At 48.2% G+C, this 20387-nt stretch overlaps 1 pseudogene; it reads right to left on the bottom strand.

Moving 5' to 3' along the window:
• Positions 1-18504, bottom strand: part of LOC120689207 — a 30883-nt pseudogene extending 12379 nt beyond the window's left edge.
• Positions 18505-20387: the final 1883 nt, after the last annotated feature.

Raw genomic sequence — 20387 nt, 5'->3', positions numbered from 1 at the left:
AAAATGAAAGTTGTAGAGGAAGAAAAGTTCTACAACATTGATGTTGGGCAAACATTGATTTAGAGCTCGAATTAGGGAGAAAAACAAGATCGAACGTACCTTAATCGAAGTTACTTTGCGAACTCAATTAGCGCTAATGACGAAGATTAGCCTCGATTAGCGATTAAGCACAATGTTAGCATCAAAATTAACACCGGGGTGTTACAGCCTTCCCCCCTTAAAGGAATCTCGTCCCGAGATTCACGCGCGTAAGTGACAGATAAGGAGGGAAGATGTTCGTTAACCCAGAATATTAGCACGATCCAAAAATTACCTTCCCCAACTGACTTACCTTCGGAGTCTTTCTTGGGGGTAGCGCATTCAGTGTGAACCATTCCTTCCCGATGGTACCATGTGCCGGACTTGTTTCTATTGCATTGCTTATTTGACCTCTGACCTTGTGTAGATGGTTCATACTGTGCAGCTAACATCCGAAGCAGATTGCTTGAGTCGCCTCCCGACATACGAACACTGGATAGTATCTTCGCCCAGTTCAGATTATTAGAGGTGCTAACCGAATTCGGTGGATCTTTCCAAGTGGATGAACGGCAGTCCCGGATAAAATGGCCGTATTCACCACACTTGAAACAAGGTTGACACCCGGTGCAACGACATTTCTTCTTTGACCTCATTGATCTCCGAACCGGTGAACGAGTTCTTGCTCTTATAGCTGGGTCGACATCAGTAGTACTCCTAACTTGCCTTCTACCACGTGGCGAGAATTCTGTGCATGTAATTTCCCATCCACTCAAGTCTATGCTGCCTGCGCCGAGCTTGGAAGTCCGACAATCTACCTGGTGATCTTTAAGTCCCATCGGAAGTCGCGATGGTGGCATCAAGGAGTCTGAATAAACATTCTGCGTCTTTTCTTGCTTCCAATTTATTTCCGGTCTAGGGTTAGTATATTCTTCAAGTCCTTCGCTGTGCTTACTTTTCTTTTCTTTGGAGCTGCTTCGTAGACAAGGGCGGTCATACATCTTGCAACAGTGGCAAGGCTCAAATTGCCTCATTGGTGCTTCGGTTATCACGATGTCGGAGGGTAGAAGGTTGATGTGCCCCTGACCAGGTTCCTTCCTACTACTTCCCGCTGTATACTTCATTATTCACCTGAGAAACAGAATAAAGTGGAGACATCTTTAGCAGTAGGACAACTTCTATTTCGGGAGGACCCACACAAACCTCATACACATAACTAGCTATACACAACATTGCATACACGAGTCTCTAGCCCAAACTAAGCAAGGTGGTTTAGGGAACTCAAGATTACACATGTAGTCCAAAACCAGAATTTCCTACTAAGGTGAAAGGAACTTCCTCTAGCCAGAATTCGCACTTGCTGAGCTTAGCATATAGCTGATGTTCCCTAAGACGCTGGAGTACTATATGAAGATGCTGAGCATGTCCTTCTTCTGTCTTGAAATAAATTAAGATATCATCAATGAATACCACGACGAATTTACCAGCTCTGGCATGAACACCGAATTCATGAGATACATGAAATAGGCTGGAGCATTGGTTAATCCAAAGGACATGACCAAATACTTATAAAGACCATAACAAGTGGAGAATGTTGTTTTTGGTATATCCACCGGTCCGATTTTGATTTGATGATAACCAGATCGTAGATCTATTTTTGAGAATACCTTAGCTCCAGCTAGTTGATCATCTCGGTAATTTAACCAAGGTCCCTTGTCTACCACATCTTGTAATCTTCTAGCATTTTCATCCATTAGCAGTTCTTTGAAAGATCAATCCCCTTGGTAACTTCGGAAGAAAGACTCACTAGATTTAGGTCTGGTATAGAGATTTCTAGGCAGAACGGCGAACGATAGATGCGGGGAATGCCCATGAGGAGATATCACACCGACACAGTGGTATAAGGGATCATAATTAGCAATCTCCATACCAGCGTGTGTCGAGTAGTACAAGCATGTGTTGATTGCCCAGAATAGGCTCTTGGTTTCATTGCGGCGCCGTCAGGCATACTTCCAACGAGAATCTCTTGTAGCACATATAGATCGTGCATGTATAAGCATTACGAGACGGAGGGATAGGAAGGAGGTGATCCAAAAACGGGGCATAACATGAGAGCAACAGGGATTAGCTACCACAGACTGCAGGAAAATAAGATTCTTGCTTAAGCTTCACATACAGCTTCCGTCCACCGATGAGATTACCTGATTACCGAACAACAGGGGATTCGGTCCGGTTGGACAGTAACAGGAGATCAAGTCCGCTAACCAGTCAGGAACCTACGGGAGGGATAAACAAAACCAGCAGACACCTGGAACAAAACTGATGTACCTTCTAGAGACTTACCTGATAAAGCAATGACGTGATTTACAACGGAATGATTTTGATGCTAAAGGAGAAAAGGAGATTAGCATTACACAAGATCATTCTTTACATGCAGTCAGAGACGCCTCCTGATGACGACGATGATTTTAAGGAACATCCGGACTCAATTCTTGCGAGACTCTTCGAGTAGAATAGATAATTGAGTGATGCAGGATTTTCTGTTCAAGAAGAAAAGGTAAAATAAAGCAAGGAATGATGCTGAGACAAGGTAATCAAGCACTCGCAGCGCAGAGATCGCAGCACGAGGAGAGCAAATGTCATTGAGACTCATCACAAGGCTCATGAATAACAAGTGAGGGTAAAACGGAAGGATGGTTTAGGAGGTGTTTTCGGAATATCCTTGCTCAGGATTATATTATCTGATGAATTACACAAAACATGCTTCTTTATGCCAGTACAATGCCACCATACCAAGGAATAAAGATAAAATGTTTCACCCATAGTGCAAATGCTTGATGGCTCGGATAATGATGCACTCCTGGAATGCATGATTGCAATGCTGGTGCAACACGATGATAAAATGTTCCATGCACAATGGAATGGTGCATATGAATTGATGCATTAGTTATGATGCTGGCCCAATGATGCATACACCATGGTGCAAAGATGATGATGCCCATGTTTTATGCATCTAGGAGGTGCATAAAATATGATGTATACATGCATGAGTTTGCGATGCACACAATACAACACGCGTCTTAGGACCGTTCTCTTGCGCGAGACTAACCTCTCGTTAACCCTATACCCTTGAGAGGGATTAGAAGTTAAGACACTAGTAAGGTTGCATAAAAGGGGATTGCAGTGAGTTATGTCACATATACCTTGGCACCAGCGCGCTCCTAGTGGCTCAATCATGTGGCTGCAGCACACATGAGACCCTAGGTTCCGTCGCGGCATCAGGGTTATGTAACTAAACACAACTGCAAGAGAAACCGATAGTAGCAACCCAATAGTGCCAACAGCAAGATAAATTAACGAAATCGAAGACACCCGAAGTGTACTCGGACGCATACCCGTTAGTCAGCCTACGCATTCCCGATCATGATGCGACACAATGCACTGACCAATGAGGTGATGTAGGATGTTACAATGACTCTACTCAAAAGTTATCATTATCATAAATCTTTGTAATTTCTCCAAAAATTAACTGAGCAAGAACGAAGGTACACGATTTCAAATGTTGGAATCGAAATGCCCAACATTGAGAGATACTAGAAGATTCATTGGACCATGGATCGAAAGGTTTTGTTGACCGACATCAAAGTTTAGACAGCCAAAAGAGAAAGCAACAATACTTTTGCTGGAATAGATTCGAGGTATAGATCAAGAGTTTGGATTTGAATGACAAGCTAGACTATTGGTAAGGCTCTCACAAAACTCCAATCCCCCAACTTACAAAAGACCTTCTCAACTCAAGATCAACTAGCAGATTACGTTGGCCTACTACCACATCACGAACCTAGGAAGACATTCAGGTAAAAACAACACATTTTAATAAAACAATGCAACAAGCAAGGTGATCAACCAACCAAAGATGAGATGATGCATGCACGTTCTATCGTTTCTCACCCAAGCAAGTACCAAACATGGTATACGAATACGACTAGTGGCACAAGTACGTACTCTCCCTATATATACTAGTCGTTCCTACGATCAAGGATTTTATAGCGCGCTTAACGTGGTTAGTTTCCTGCAGAAGAACACAGAGACAGATATAAATATCCATTTCTGGACCCTTCGTGCCAGCACACACAAACGGCCCCCATGTGTCCTACGCCACACGGGTAACGCATATGCAGTTTCCCACATATTCACACATATATTACCATCCACTATAGAGATGGCACCCAGACGTTCGACGCTGAATGGGCAGCGCTGCATATGTCATAACAACGTATTCACTTCCCGTACACTCGCCTTACGGGACATCCAAGGGTAGACGTGTCCCAAGGGTCACGGTCATGGCCAACCGCATGACAGGTTTACATCTCGTAACATTGTCTTACGAAATGGCCGTGATCACAATCACACGGCATGAAATCCGCACTCCATATCAGGCGGCAGATAGCGACAGGCTCGTTTGAATTGAGCCTTATCACTTCCTCGTATGCTCATCATACGGGACCCGCGCACGTATGAAACACGTGGGCTATTCTAAGGACTACTAGAATGCTTACCTTGCTTACCTCAGCGTAGGTGCGTCGTTACAGAATAGTAGTTGTGCACAAAAGTAAGGTTTAACGAGAAGTAAATGCTGGAAGTGCTGGAATGAATAGATACTTAGATGCCTCCTAACTTATAACACATAATTAGGGCATACGAACTATCTATCCTATTCCTTAGCGCATCTAGCGTCAACTTTTCGAAAAACCCAAAAGTTTTGCAGTTAAGCACTCAAGTAATCACCCCCCAGTGCAATTAGCTCTGATGCCAGCTATCACAAGACAGTCCAAATAATACCGATCAAGTGCACTAATTAACCTTTTAACTTAAACCTCCGCTACTGCACTTCACCAGTACACCCAGACTGCCTGCTTTAACCAGGATCGATTGCACAGGAAATCTCGCCAAAAGACGAGCACAGGTGAATACAAGCAACCAAGATTTTCAAACTTAACTTACAACCAGAGTTAAACAAAAGTCTTCAAAATTAACTTACAATAAAGTTTTACAAGCCAGAGTTACATTTCGAATACAGAGTTCAAACGCAGCGGAAAATACAAACAGTTTGAAACAAGCTTCAAAATACCGTACGGTAGATAACGTCGATGACCAAAAGACGAACTTCACATCTTGCCCACTGATGTGAGGCTCACCTGCCTGCATTTCACGGAGAAGGCGGAACCCGCTCGAACGTCCAACCTGGAGGAAGAGGCTGACCACTCCAGGACGTACCGGTTTCCTCGAAGTCTTCCAGAATACAGCCTGCTCAGAAGGGTTACAACCAAACCCTGAGTATTCTAATACTCAGCAAGGCTTACCCGTCTATGGGTATACTTAGCCCATTATCTAGACATGCACAGCTCTTTGGCTCTGGAGTTATTTTGCTGAAAAGCTACTAATACTGGATCCTTACTTTCAATATTTTAGCTCCAATTGTGTTGATATCTAGAAACTAGATTTGCCTAATTCTCTAGAGCACACATGGTTAATCATATTATCTTTTCAGAAACATCAACATAGATCCATCTTTTCTCTTTCTGTCCTTTCAATTCTTACTACGATGCGACGCATTGACCAAGGCTCTCATATCCGCGAGTCACGGCGAATCGATCCGATTTAACCTTGCAAGGTGGACCTAACTCACACGACACGTGCAGCCACGCCGGACCACATATGTCAACCGTTCCCATCATTACCCCGACGTCTGAATCACGCCTGCCAAAACCCGGGTGAAGGGTCCCTCACAGCGAACTCCCAGAGAACTAGGAGGTGACATACACTCCAACACCCGCCATCATCCCACTCCCAGAGTAGCAGGTCGCGATTCAAAGTATCGTTGCAAATCAGGTAATTAGCTTACCGGTTTCGACTACCTCCTACTTCCGGCATGTGGTTAGTACTGTTCAATCCTCAGTCAAAGGGCCAACAACGGAACGGTCCTCAATCGACACAGGCGGAGACTCAACTTTCTTTACCCAATAATCATGTCCAACTTTCCCTCCGCCCGGTCTCTAATTTCCTTCTCATTGCATTATTTCTCAAAATACTGCCTGAAGTATCAACCCTATATCTCGCGGGTGACAGGAAATCACCCGTCTTCTACCGAGTTTACTTAAGCATAGCGGTGCTAGCGATAACTACACTAGTAAAGACACTGGGTATACAAGATTATGCATCTATGGTTCCAATCAATTCCTTGAACGTAAATGCACAATACTTAAAGTATAACATGGAGTAATTAAAATAAGGGATATGCTCCGGGGCTTGCCTTGCAAGTCAGCGGGGTTAGCGATTTTTTCAGGTGCGTGCTCGACTGCGTCCTCCTGCTGTTCTCCCGCTTGCGGCTCCTGGATCGGCTCGGCAACCAGCTCGTAGGCGACTTCGGTGCCAGCGGCTACACGAGGAAAAAAATATGCCATGCATGAGATTCACGAAAAGATACAATGCAATGCAGCACGCGCAACTAGAGTTATAAACAAAACCGATAAACAACACTTTCAAAACTACGGTCCAACGGAATGGTGTAGTGCTGAGATGGGGTTTCGGTTGCTAATTCCTTTTAGCCTGAAGTGTTTCGTTCAAAACATCAACTACTAAGTTTGCTTAGGGCAGCACGGAGTAAGACCGGAGTTTGTTTTGTTGAGGTTACACATGCATGAAACAATAATCAAATAACCACACTTATAAAAGAAAAGTGTAGCTAGGAGCCAAATAAAAGCAAGGACTCGACATGCAGATATGATCAAGCCACAAGAAGTTAACAAAATAGCATGATTTTGATAAGCATGCCACATAAATTTTTCCAACATTGATTGACGACAGAAAGTATTTATTTTAACCCTAGAAAAGAAATCAAACACTAATAGATCCACAAAAATGTACACAGGCTATGCACCTGAAACTTTTTCAGTGGACTACACATTCAAAGATTAATCTACTAAATAAATTTCACAATTTTTAGAGCAACGGAACAACCGGTATTAAATAAACTAGATTAAATACAACCCGAATTTTAGCAGGGGCAAAAGTGACATTTCCCCTGCACAAGTATTTTTCTTTTGAAGATCTCGATTTTAGAAACCTAACAAAATTTGGTTTGCATTTTTCTGATTTTTCTATAATTTTTAATTGAATTTAGAAGTGCACAGCAACAATTGAAAACAAAACTAGATATTGTAGATGGGTCCCTGGAACTTTTGCAATCAAGCAATCGGGTCCCTGGCCGGCCAAAACAGAGGAGGCGGCGCTGGGAGGGCGGCGCCGGCCGGTTCCGGCGACGGCAGTCGCCGCCGACGAGGGGAAAGGAGGGGGATAGCTCGGGGAGGTCGAGAGCAACGTTGTGGTGGGTCGAATCGGCTTGGGGATGGCCGGACGCGGCTTGCCCGCGGCGAGCAGGGGCGGGCGGCGGCGGTTTACGCTGGCGGCGGCGCTCCGGTGAGTCGGGGAGGGTGCGGCCAGGCTTGTGAGCTTCACTGAGGGGTGGAGAAGGTGGCCGGGTGGTTGGCGCGGTCAAGGGAGAGGCGTAGCAGGGAGTTCGACGCGGAGGCGGCCATGGCGGCGGCGGCGGCCATGGTGTGTGGCGGCGACGCAGTGGCTCCGGCCAGCACAGGCCAAGTGGTGGCGCTGTGGAGTGGGGAGAGCACCAGCGAGACCGGCCGGTGTCAACGCGCGTGAAGGCTCGGCCCAAGACCGCGCAGGGGCAGCCCGTGGCGTGTGACGGCGGCTAGCGCGGCGGCATGACTTGGAACGCGCGTGGAAACTTGACGAACACGCGAAACTAAAGGGAGCATGAGCTTCACTAGATCACAGGCAGTCGATTTGAGTGGTCGCTTGAAGAAAACGGAGACCGCAAGTAGGAGATCGACGGCGGGGCAAACCTCAGGCGGAGCGGTAATGGCGGCCGCGGTGTCGCAGGCCGATTCGGCCATGGAGGGGGCTCGGCCGAGCTCAGGGACGGGCGGAGGAGGTGGAGGGCGATGCTGCGCGGCTCCGGGTGCGGCGAATCGAAGCACGGTGATGCTGGATGGTCGGCACGAACGCCGGCGTGGCGAGCGGCGGGCTAGGGTTACACGGCTCGGCTCAGCTTGTCGTGAGCTCGGGGAAAGAGAGGAACGACTGGAATTGGCTTCGAATGTCGAGGAGAGTGGTGAAGCTTCGAGGCGCGACGCTCGCCGCGATGGCCGACGCGTGGCCACGGACGTCGAGAAACGGCGACGGCCGGCGTATCGAGCAGCAAGCAGAGGAGGAGATGTAGCAATGGCATTTCTGTAAATATTTCGAGGTTCCAAAATCCAGTTCGTAAACTCACCTTTTTCTCCTTCTTCATGGCCTCAAATGAAAAACTTTTGAACACGAAAGTTGTCCAAAATTTTGAGATCTTCAACTTTTGTTTCAGGCACTTTTTCATTTGAACAAAGGTTTGAAAGATAAAATTTCAAAACTTAGGTGCATTTGGAAAAGTTCTATTCAAAGCAAAAATTAAAGATTTTCTTTAAATTTCGTGCTAAAACTTGAATTTTGGCCAAAATGAAAGTTGTAGAGGAAGAAAAGTTCTACAACATTGATGTTGGGCAAACATTGATTTAGAGCTCGAATTAGGGAGAAAAACAAGATCGAACGTACCTTAATCGAAGTTACTTTGCGAACTCAATTAGCGCTAATGACGAAGATTAGCCTCGATTAGCGATTAAGCACAATGTTAGCATCAAAATTAACACCGGGGTGTTACAAAAAAGGTCAGAACCAAAAAACCTTCGGCACAAAAGGCACAATAAGTGCAAAACGAACGCCAAGGGGCTTTGACCTTCAAAAAGGTCCGAACCAAAAAACCTTCGGCACAAAAGGCACAATAAGTGCAAAACGAATGCCAAGGGGCTTCGACCTCTTAAAGGTCCGAACCAAAAAACCTTCGGCACAAAAGGCACAATAAGTGCAAAACGAACACCAAGGGGCTTCGACCTTTCAAAGGTCCTAACCAAAAAACCTTCGGCACAAAAGGCACAATAAGTGCAAAACGAATGCCAAGGGGCTTCGACCTTCAAAAAGGTCCGAACAAAAAAAACCTTCGGCACAAAAGGCACAATAAGTGCAAAACGAACGCCAAGGGGCTACGACCTTTTAAAGGTCCTAACCAAAAAACCTTCGGCACAAAAGGCACAATAAGTGCAAAACGAATGCCAAGGGGCTTCGACCTTCAAAAAGGTCCGAACCAAAAAACCATCAGCACAAAAGGCACAATAAGTGCAAAACGAACGCCAAGGGGCTTCGACCTTTTAAAGGCCAGGAACAAAAAACCTTCGGCACTAAAGTCACAAAATGTGCAAAAAGAACGCCAAGGGGCTGCGACCTTTTAAGGGTCCGAACCAAAAAACCTTCGGCACTAAAGTCACAAAATGTGCAAAAAGAACACCAAGGGACTGCGGCCTTTCAAAAGGTCCGAAACAAATAACCTTTGGCAAAAAAGGGGGCTTCGACTTTTAAGACGAACTGAACAAAAAAACCTTCGGCAAAAAACAAAAAGAAAAATACCCTCGGAACGATCGAAACATGGATGCCAGAAAGGGGGGAGACATTTTTCCATCAAACCCCTCGGCATCAATCACTCGAACCACACAACTAAAAGAACAAAACCCCTTGAAGACAACAGCGCGCAAGAAAGGGGGGAGACGTTTTCCCAAAAAATCGAAATTTCCTCGCGTTGCCTCGGTGGTAAGCAAATAGTCTATCAAAGTTCCACAAAAGAGAACTCACCTTTCTACATAAACTGCCTCCGGGCAACAACTCGTTAGGAAGGGGGGGGGAGATGTTTTTCCAAAAAACAAAACCCTAACGAGCGTCGCCTCGAAGGATACAAGCAACAAGGCACCTCGAAGGATGCACAAAACACAACACCCCGAAGGAGACGATTTTCTTAAGACCCCTGGCACACCCCACAACAAGGCACCTCGAAGGATGCACAAAACACAGCACCTCGAAGGATGCACATCACAAGGCAACTCGAAGGGTGCACAAAACACAGCACCTTGAAGGATGCACATCACAAGGCACCTCAAAGGGTGCACAAAACACAGCACCTCGAAGGATGCATTCAAAGAGTCATCTCAAAGGATGCCCGCACAAAGGCATCTCGAAGGATGCACACAGAGAGGGAGCCCGAAGGATGCGCAATAAGAAGCCCCGGAAAAGGCAATCGCGAGAGTACATACATATCGAGAAGCAACACAAAGTTAACATCCGAATGAAAGAAAAAAAGATTACAATGAATCACGTCCGGACCAGCACAAGTATTATGCAACGCTGCATCCGGGACGAGCACGGCTAAAAGCCTCCCAGCTCATCGATACCCTAGCGTTGTTCACGTCCTGCAGCAAGGGAATATTTACAAAGAAATTCTGAAGCCCCCAAAACAAACCCCTACAAGCTATTCTTTAAACTTGAGCTCTCGGTGATTCGTCCGCTTCGCGCCCCGAAGGAGACCTGTTGGCCTCGGGCATGCCGCCGACCCCAGAAGGATGGTCAAGATTTAATTCCTGCACAAACAACAAAGTTTTACCACGGGAAAACAAAAAACCAAAAACAAAGAGCAAGCCGAAAGAAAAGATTACCCCTGTCACAGCAGCCGCGAGGGTCCGAACAGCGACCTTGCCAGAAGGTTCCCAGAAACGATCGAAATACGCCATCTTGACATCCTGTATCTTGCTAACTGTAAGCATCTAGGCCCTCAAGGTATGTTTCGGTGATTAATGACAACCATTTTTGTGACTAATGAGTTTGTGCAGCTTAATAGATCATTATCGCTCATTTGGTCATATGTCAAAAGAGGCCCCTCAATTTCGGTCATTCTAAAAGGCGATCTCGGTTTTCAACTTATATATGTCAAAGCTAAGGATCTTTCTAGTCCTAAGTGTCACAAGGTTGAGAAGGACACTTAGGTTAGTATAGGTTTTATAGTTTTGTAGTGATCGCACTATTAAGAGGGGTTAAGGCTTAGTAACTTGAGCATGGACATGGTCATTTGAAAATGGATGCACACTATGGTCACTCAGGTTTCTAGAAGTTCAAATAAGTGGTTCTCAAACTATATCTCAAGAATATTTGGATTTCATTCAAGACTCAAATCAGAAAAGACAAAATCAGAAAAAGTCTTTACACCGGTTTAACCGACGCTCTCAATTTTCTATACGTCGGTTAAACGAAGTTAGCAGAGTCTGGACAAATTCAATACACCGGTTAAACCGACGTGTTTGAATTTAACGTCGGTGCATTAGTCCAGAGTTGGTTTTTCCAGGGCAATTCAAGTTCTATTCACCGGATTAACCGACGCTGTTTGAATCAAGACGTCGGTGCAATTGACCAGTGAGATGGTTTTTCAGTGGATTTCAAAAGTTGTACTCACCGGTTAAACCGACGATAGGTTTGAGTTAACGTCGGTGCAGTTGTCCAGAGACTTGGTTTTTCAGTGGATCAGTGGACAACTACACTCACCGGTTAAACCGATGATACGTCGGTCAATCTGCCCAAGTTGTAACGGCTAGTTTTCAGAAGAGGCAGTTTACATTCACCGGTTAAACCGACGATGACAAATGGAGGGACGTCGGATTAACCGGCGCTACGCAGTTTTCTGGCAGCTTTTCTCCAACGGCTCTATTTGTGTGAGCTGCCTATATATACCCCTCCAATGGGTCATTTCGCCCACTCTTGACACCAGGCAACATCCATACACTCATACTATAGTCAAGAGCCACCTTGAGCTTCATCATTCACATACTTGTGCATTCAATCAATCAAGAAGCAAGATTAAGGACTTGAGTAGAGAGAAGCTAGTGTGCATCCGTTCTTGGTGATCGGTTCTTGCTCAAGTGAAGGCCTTAGCTTGTTACTCTTGGTGATTGGCATCACCTAGGCGATCTTGGTGATCGAGGTGTTTTCTCGCGGAGCTTGCCAAGGATTGTGGGAGCCCGGAGAAGAAGATTGTACGTGGCTTGAGCTCCACCACGCCGGGATGGTGAACGGAGACTCTTAGTGAGCGCCCAAGTCTCGGTGACATGGGAGGTGACAAGACTCTTAGTGAGTGTCACAACGTGGATTAGGGGTGTGTGCCAACACATCGAAACCACGGGAAAAATCCGGTTGTCTCTTGCACTCTCTTTCATTTCAAGCACTTACTTTCATGTTTTCTTTCATGTGCTTGACCTTAGAGATCATAGCTTAGCTCTACCTTGCTTAGTTTCTTATCTTTGTTAGCTTGTGTAGTTAGTTTTGTTTAGCCGGTTGGTGAATTGAGCCTTACTAGCATTGCATAGGTTAAGGTTGTTTTATCTATCTTTGAATTTTGAAAAAGGCCCAATTCACCCCCCCTCTTGGTCCATCGATCCTTACACTAACCTCTTCTTACAAGCCCTCGTAGGGGACGTACTGAAAGCCCCCTTCGAGCTTAGAGAGGTCGACAGTGCCGGCGCGGAGAAGGTTCCCTACAAGCCCCTCGAAGGAGATGGACGTCGCGTTATCATTCACAACGCTCATCACCTCCCCGAGCCCCTCAAACTCCGACAACAACCAGTCCAGAAGCTGAAGGATAACCTGAGAACCCTCGGCCGGCTCAGGCAAGGGCAGAGGCTCTGCTCCGAGAGCAGCAAGGGCCTTCTTGTACTCTTGGTACACTACCTCGGCTCGCGAAGCGACCTCAGCGAAGATTTGCTCGAGTTCACCCACTTTGGCATGAACCTTCTCCAATTTAGTAATCCTCCCCTTAAGGGCAGCCTTCTCGTTCGCATCCCTCTCCATGGTCTTCCGAAGGCTCTCTAGAACCTTCTCATTGTCCGAAGCAGTTGCCTCTAGCTTCGAACATTTGGCCTTTAATTGCTTGTTCTCGTCCTTCAGAGCGAGAACCTCCGCCTCAGAACGCCACAATTTTTCCACCAGATTCAACCTCTCAGTGGCGCTCTTGACCTGAAGGTCCGCATCCGCCTTGGCCTTCTGCGTCAAAATACGGCTGGCCTGGGCAAGCTTCTTGCTCAAATCAGCAATGATGAAGGCAGCATCGGAGGTGGATGTTTCTGCCACGGCTGCATTAAACTCTGAATCAAACACAAAATTACCTTCGGGGACACTAAAAATTGAACGAAGGATAAACGCAGTCAGGCCCTGACTTACCCTTTTCAGGAGGGAGAATACCAGTCGTGCCAGGCCCGTGCATCATGGCCAAAAGCTGCTGCATCGACGCGGAAACAACTTCAAAGACAACAAGAAGGGGGGCCCTCAGATCACAAACAAACCAAGCACTCACGCAAAACAAAGTAAAGAAGCTTATCGGGTTCGTCGAAGTTCAACCCCTCCAGCATCTCCAGCTCTTTGTCTGCAGGAGCCGAGGACCCACCCAGAATATCCCCGCCCCTAAGAGAGAGCAGTGTCTCACCAACCAAAACCTCCCCCTCCTCGACGCCAGTCGAAGGGGTAGGCATGGCGTCCACCGTCATCGGCGCAGGAGCCCTCGGAGCACCGGCCGTAGGCCCCGTGGGCCTAGGCTCCGGCAGCTTCGGAATGTCCGAAGGCTTGGGGCCAGTCTTGACGAGACTCTGAATCCTCCGGCGTTTGGTTATACCTTCGGAGGGACAATAAAGGTTAATCAGAGCCCTCGCCACCTCAACCCGACGGCCGGAACCAAAAAGCATGGTCCCGTACTCATCGCTAAGATCATAACGGGATCTAAAAAGCCTCCCTTCGGGAACTACAATCTCCCCGCCCACCGTCCCCATGAGCTCTTCCATAAATGAGGACGTACTGCTGTCGCCTGAAGAAACCTCCTCATCTTGTGCCTTCCTCTTGGCGCTCTCAGCCCTCGCAACATAAACCTTTGTGCTCGAAGGTTTCCAGCCACACCCACGCCCCCGCGTGCCAACAGCCCCGAAACTCCCTACCTCCTCCACGTTAGCCTTACCTTTAGACTTCGACCTGGGAACCTCCGAACCAACGTTCCCGGGTGGCGTCATTCTTGGAATGGTGTTCGCCGGCCATACTCCTTCCTGTTCCAAGGACCCAGTATCTCCGCAACCTGCCGCTCCAGCTCAGCCACCATAACTTCATCGCTGCAACCTTCGGGTCTCCGAAGCCCAAAAACCGGAGACGTCACGTCATACTTCAAGCCAGCAAAACGCTTACGCTCGAAACTCAATGGAGACCAGCCAGCAGACAAAGGCCAAACCTTCGCAGCCAAAAACTCCTCCGCCACATCCCTACCGCCACAAATTTGGCAAGCCGTCATGAAGGCCTCCAGGCATTATTTGAAGCCCTGCCCACGCTTGCTGAAGGTAGGCTGATAGACGTGTTCGAACATCTTGATGTCCGAAGCCAACAGATACTTCTCCTCGTCAGAACCTTCGGGATCAGGAAAACCAATCTTGGCGTAAAAACAGTATCCCAACCAGTTCCCCTCCCACTTGTTCTTATAAGCCGTCGAAAGCATAACCTTCTCCAGGCCAACCCTCTTGTTCGGCTTGCGAGGAATGAATGTGCAACAGCCGTTCTGAACCTCGCTAAGCTCAGCCTCCTCATCCACATAGACCTTGCGAGGCTGGAAATGAAGCTGAAAAAGCCTAAAAAGGCATTCACGGACACTTCTCCTCTGAAGGTCCGCACCACCCACAAAAACTTGGCCAAAGCAACAATCCCGTTCAGAGTGAAGTAGTGCAGCTTCACGTTGAATGGCTCCAAAAGCTTCGGCACAAGTGGATCCATCGAAAGTTTAAGCCCCGCAGTAAAAAAATCCTTAAAAACCACAACCTCACCGGTCTCCGGTACAGGAATCACTTCCGCCCCTGGAGGACAACAAACACCTTCGGCGAAATAGCCTTTCGAAACGTAGTAGTCTATCGTGCTCTGAGAAACGACATATGGCTCGTAAAGCAAAGTTTTACGTTTCTCTGGAGTCATTAGTTCCGAAACGTCCGCGAACACTGCCGAAAGGCTCTCGCTGGACTGCTGCTGCTGAGGCGGCTGTGAAGCACCCGTCTCTCCTTCGGGAGCTGAACTAGAGTCTGCACGAAGAACCGCCCTCTTAATGAATGCCATATCTACACAAAAACGAAGAAAGGCAAATTAGGAAAAAGGGTTCAAACGAACCTTCGATCAACCTTGCTGTTTTCTTAGTGCGAGCCATGAACCAATAATCCACTTACACCGAGAAAAATGAACAGCTTGATCACGCACGAAAGCGGAACCTTCGAAAGAAGCACTTTATAGTGGAAGCGCCGAAGGTAAGCAAAGCTCGAGAGGGCACAGGATTTAGCCCCCTCCACTTATATAGGCGAGGGAAAGCAACAGTACCAATGGTAAAATCGAGGAGTCGGCCGCCCAAGCGGCGCAATCGGAGCCTGACACGTACACCACCAAAACCGACCGTTGCAGCCGACGGTTCGGGAGACGTTTTTCCTCGGGAGCTTCCCGAAGGTTACACTTAATCTTCTTCTTCAACGCGGGTTCGGACCGTCGGCTTCGGACCTCGCCCTCGAGGGGCTACTGTTGGGGATTGAGCCTTCGGGTCAAGCCCTCACCCTCGGAAATGCTCCCTAACTCGTTTGCAGGGCCCCGAGAGGAAGGCAAGCATACCCGAAGGTGTCGGATGGTCACTCAGAAGCGCAAGCTCAAGGACCAGGACCTTTGGAGACGAAGGATATCGCCTTCGGTTGGCCGAAGGTGACGAATGACTGCCCAGAAGCGCAAGCTCAAAGACCAAGACCTTCGGTGACGAAGGATATCGCCTTCGTTCGGCCGAAGGTGATGAACGGCTGCCTAGAAGCGCGAGCTCAAAGACCAAGACCTTCGGTGACGAAGGATATCGCCTTCGTTCGGCCGAAGGTGATGAACGGCTGCCCAGAAGCGCAAGCTCAAAGACCAGGACTGTGACACCCCGGCCCAGGGCTTAATAGGATTAATAAGATACTCATACCAACAAGTTGCAACTTCTTTTCCGGAAGCTGATCTCCAAAGAACTCAGAGATTAAGCGTGCTTGGCCCGGAGAAATTTGGGGATGGGTGACCGACCGGGAAGTTCTTCCCGGGTGCGCACGAGTGAGGACAAAGTGTGTAGAAAAGACTGGTGTTGGTCTGTGAGGACAGTCTATGTCCTACAAAGCAGCCAGACGTAAGCGGGCCCGGTCTCGGGGAGGCGGGACGTAACAGAATGGTATCAGAGCCTACTCTCGCGGTTTCACGCGCACGTACGGGCGTAAGTGCGGAGGCATGAGCACGGGCGCGTGGGGGCACAAATGTCATCGGCATGAGCACGGGCGCGTGGCGGGTCAGTGCGCGGGCATCTGGGATGCGCCGTTGGCACTGGACGCACGGACGTGGCACAGGGACCGTTGTCACTGGACGCACGGACGTGGCACATGTGCTGCTGGCACTGGACGTACGGGACGTGGCCAAGAGAGGACGTTCCTGGTTTAGGATTGACCGACGAGGACGTCGGTCTCTTAAGGGGGTGAGTATGTGACACCCCGGCCCAGGACTTAATAGGATTAATAGGATACTCATACCAACAAGTTGCAACTTCTTTTCCGGAAGCCGGTCTCCAAAGAACTCCGAGGTTAAGCGTGCTTGGCCCGGAGAAATTTGGGGATGGGTGACCGACCGGGAAGTTCTTCCCGGGTGCGCACGAGTGAGGACAAAGTGTGCAGAAAAAACTGGTGTTGGTCCGGGAAGTTATTCCCGGGTGCGCACGAGTGAGGACAAAGTGTGCAGAAAAAACTAGTGTTGGTCTGTGAGGACAGTCTATGTCCTAGAAAGCAGCCAGATGTAAGCAGACCCGGCCTCGGGGAGGCGGGACGTTACAAGGACCTTCGGGTAAAGGGATCGCCTTCGGAGCCGAAGGTGACGACTGATCGCTCGTTGATGGAACCTTCAGGGCTGTGACCCCCGGAGCTCCCCGAAGGAAACGAAAACCTTCGGTTGGTGCAAGCGTGCATGTAAAGTGTGAATACGTGAGAAGGTCGGATTTGTACACCTGAATACGTGAGAAGGTCGGGTTTGTACACCTCTAACCTTGTAATTTTACCTTGAAACCGGTTGTAAGTGAGCTGTAAATGAGTTGGAAGGGGACAGTTTAGGAAAACCCGGCCGAAGGCTAGGGGTATAAATATCCCCCTCTCTCCACAGTGTAAAGGGTTGAATTTTTCTGACTATTACTGGAGAATTTTGTTCCTACTTTCATTGTAATTTTCATACTGTTCATACTCTCTGTTTGGGCATCTAAGAAGTTAAGATCCCAAGACTGAGATTACAGTTCCCGTGCGCGTGTGAATGTGACTGGGAATGAACGAAGAGGGACGTAGAGGTCAGCACTTGTTTGCTTCGCCGCCGGCGTTGCCGTCCAGCCTCGACACGCTCAAGAGCAGCGGCGTGTACGACAGTTGCACCATCCAGAACGCATTTGAATTGTCAAGAACTGTTTTGTGCACACTGGAAGCTTAGGCGATGACTCCATTTATCCATTGTCATGTGCTCACCGTGAAATCCTCCGGCGAGATCCAGCTATCCCCGAGCGCGATACCTGCCGGAAAAGTGGCGAGAATTTTCAGTGCCCAGCGCACAAAACCGATGATTCCCGACGGGCGTGGTGTTTACCTCCGAGCGTGATGTTGAGCTCGCCAGCGCGGACGGCCCTGGCGACGGAGGCTCCGAGCGTGGCGGCGTACTTGCCGCCGTAGGGCTCGGCGACCAGGAACAGCAGGCTGCTGTGCAGCGTGGGCACCTCCCTGACGAGCGCCTTGAGCAGCGTGGTGGCGTCCACCGCCTACTGCCAGTCCGTAGTCACCAGCAGGCTGTCGTCATCCACGTAGCTGTACCCGACGCCGACCGGGTTGTCCTGCGACGTGGTCGACACAGCAGAAACGACTCAGTTGTACACAGAAAAGGTGTGGAAGAGGAGACGAATGAACGGAGCTATCCATGTCGGATCGCTGTCACTGCCAGTCTGACCACGAAGATGAGGTCGGCCTTGTGCAGCCACGTGGAGTTGCGCGGCTGCAGGTTCACGTCCAGCGGCCCGATCTCCTGGAAGTTGCCGAACCCGACGCCCGACGCGCCCTGCGAGGAGGAGCACGACGATGGTTGGTGACGAAGCTCACTCGCCCAAGATCAAGTCCAGTGAAGCAGAGGGTAGAGCAGGGGAGCTCAGATTTGAGCTGAATTTCAGGCGGCGTACCGGGCCGCCCTGCAGCCAGAGGACGGTCGGCCATGGCTTCCCCGGCGCCGACGCCCTCTGCGGGCTCTTGTAGTACCACCAGAACAGGTGCGCCTCTGCAACGGCGGCGACACCGATCGCAGGCAGAGGTAAGGAAGGCGACAGCCGGAACTCGGAACAGCAAGCACGAAGCACGTGATAGGAGCGTTACTTGGCCGGACTTGGACGTAGCCCCACAGCTCCGAGCCGTCGGGGGTGCCGGCGTGTCATACCCGGTTTCAAGAAGAAAATCGAATGTATAACTATAACTATACGTATGACAGGATCAAATTTTATACATATAAAGACATCATAAGTGAATAATCAGTAACAGTATCACGTAAAAGAGAATTAAAACAATTAAAAAACTATCAGAGTTATATAGCTTATTTTGTAAACGAAGTCTCCAAACTTCACAGGCAATCGACTGGGGGTTGGGTACGCCTAGAAATCAGCAACATCTTAAAAAGACTTCACCACAACTTTCTCCTTCTGAGCAGCAGTAAGCAAGAGTGGGTACACTTATGGTTGGTACTCAGCAAGGCCACAAGAAATAACCAGAAAGTAATTTAAATCCATCTTTAAGTTTATTAATCATGTGAGCGTCCAAGCCGCTCTTGACCGTGAGCACGGCTAACCGGTTAGTTTTAACTCTGCAGAGGTTGTACACTTTCACTACAATTCGCATAAAAGTTCCGAAGAACTTTGAACCCAACCACGCATGTGCTAGCTAGGCACAATACCACACTTCCGAGGTGTGATTGTATATGGACGCTACGAGGCCTTCACAAAAATTCCCTAATATATAACAATCCGCTAAGGTTTCAAGTCAAAGTGGTCATAACACTATCCTAATGAGGTGGTACCTTACCAAAGCACCATTAAACAATACCAATTGCCCCAAGAGGACTGAGCTATACCCCATCGATGCATCTCCTCTTGCCCTTTCGGTAAGATTGTCACAGGCTAGAGTCTCTAATTAATTAGCCAAGACCAGAGCCATGTAGTATTGTGGTTGTACTATTTTCTTGAGTGATTCTCCATGTTCCAATTAAACAAAGTATTCTTGTAAATAAAGTATAGATAGAAGTATGGTTAGGGTCACTTGCCTTTCATCAACGAAAAACTACTCTTACTTCTCTTCACTACTCTTCAGTTCTTGCTCACTTGTAAAACTTGATCTTCAATCTTCGAACAATCATCCTTCTACTCGGAACAATCATCGGGCAAACATACAAAGCAAACAAGAAGATACATCTAAGAACAATACACCGGAATAAAAGAAAGGCTTTAAAAGAGCATACTAAAGGATAGAGCTTGCTGCTACGGTTACGAGAGCGCAAGAAACACGGAAAACGGAGCTAGGACGTGGAAACTATGGGATAAACAATGAGTAAGGATTTAGCCGCGATTAACTAAAGAGTTAAGGACTAATGGAAAATATTTGTGAGACAAAACAAAGTGTGCTCACAGAGGGTAACGAGGTGATAAAGCAATTGCACACGTCACAAGGATCACGTGAGCGCAAGAATTGATGAAAACGGAGCTAAACCGAAGAAGTTATGGCTAAAACAGTGCACCAGGGACTTGTTTGTGAGAATTTTGAACTTCCAGGGGCTAGCATCAAAGAAATCAGGGCTAAAAACCTAATTAGACCCTATACGCAGGGGTTAACAAGCAAACATAAGGTCCAGGGACGACAGGTCCTATTTCTGGGAAAGACAGGGGCTAAAACAGAAAATAAAGGACCTTTTTGCAATTATTTTTGAACTAGCTTGTACCGCGGGTTGATTTCAAGAAAACTGAGGGGTTCTTTTGCAAAAGTTCCTCGGTTGACCGGTATATGGCTGGTTTGACTCGGGCTAGATTGGATCTGGGCCGCTGGATTTCGATCGAACGGCTAGGATTGGATCGGGCGGGTAGCGGCAGCGCAAGGAGCCGGCGGCGACACTGCGCGGCAGCGGAGCTCGCCGGCATTGGTCGAAACGGCCGTCCAGGCTTGGATTCGGCTCGGGTTTGGTACGGGAAGCGAGAGCGCGGCGCGGCGAACTCGACTGGGTGCTCTGCGCGGGGTATAGGCGAGCGAAGCTGGGCTCACGACGGTGAGGGG

Source organism: Panicum virgatum, chromosome 9N (assembly GCF_016808335.1).
Source record: "Panicum virgatum strain AP13 chromosome 9N, P.virgatum_v5, whole genome shotgun sequence".
Taxonomy (NCBI): Eukaryota; Viridiplantae; Streptophyta; class Magnoliopsida; order Poales; family Poaceae; genus Panicum; species Panicum virgatum.
This window is presented reverse-complemented; position numbering and strand designations above follow the sequence as displayed.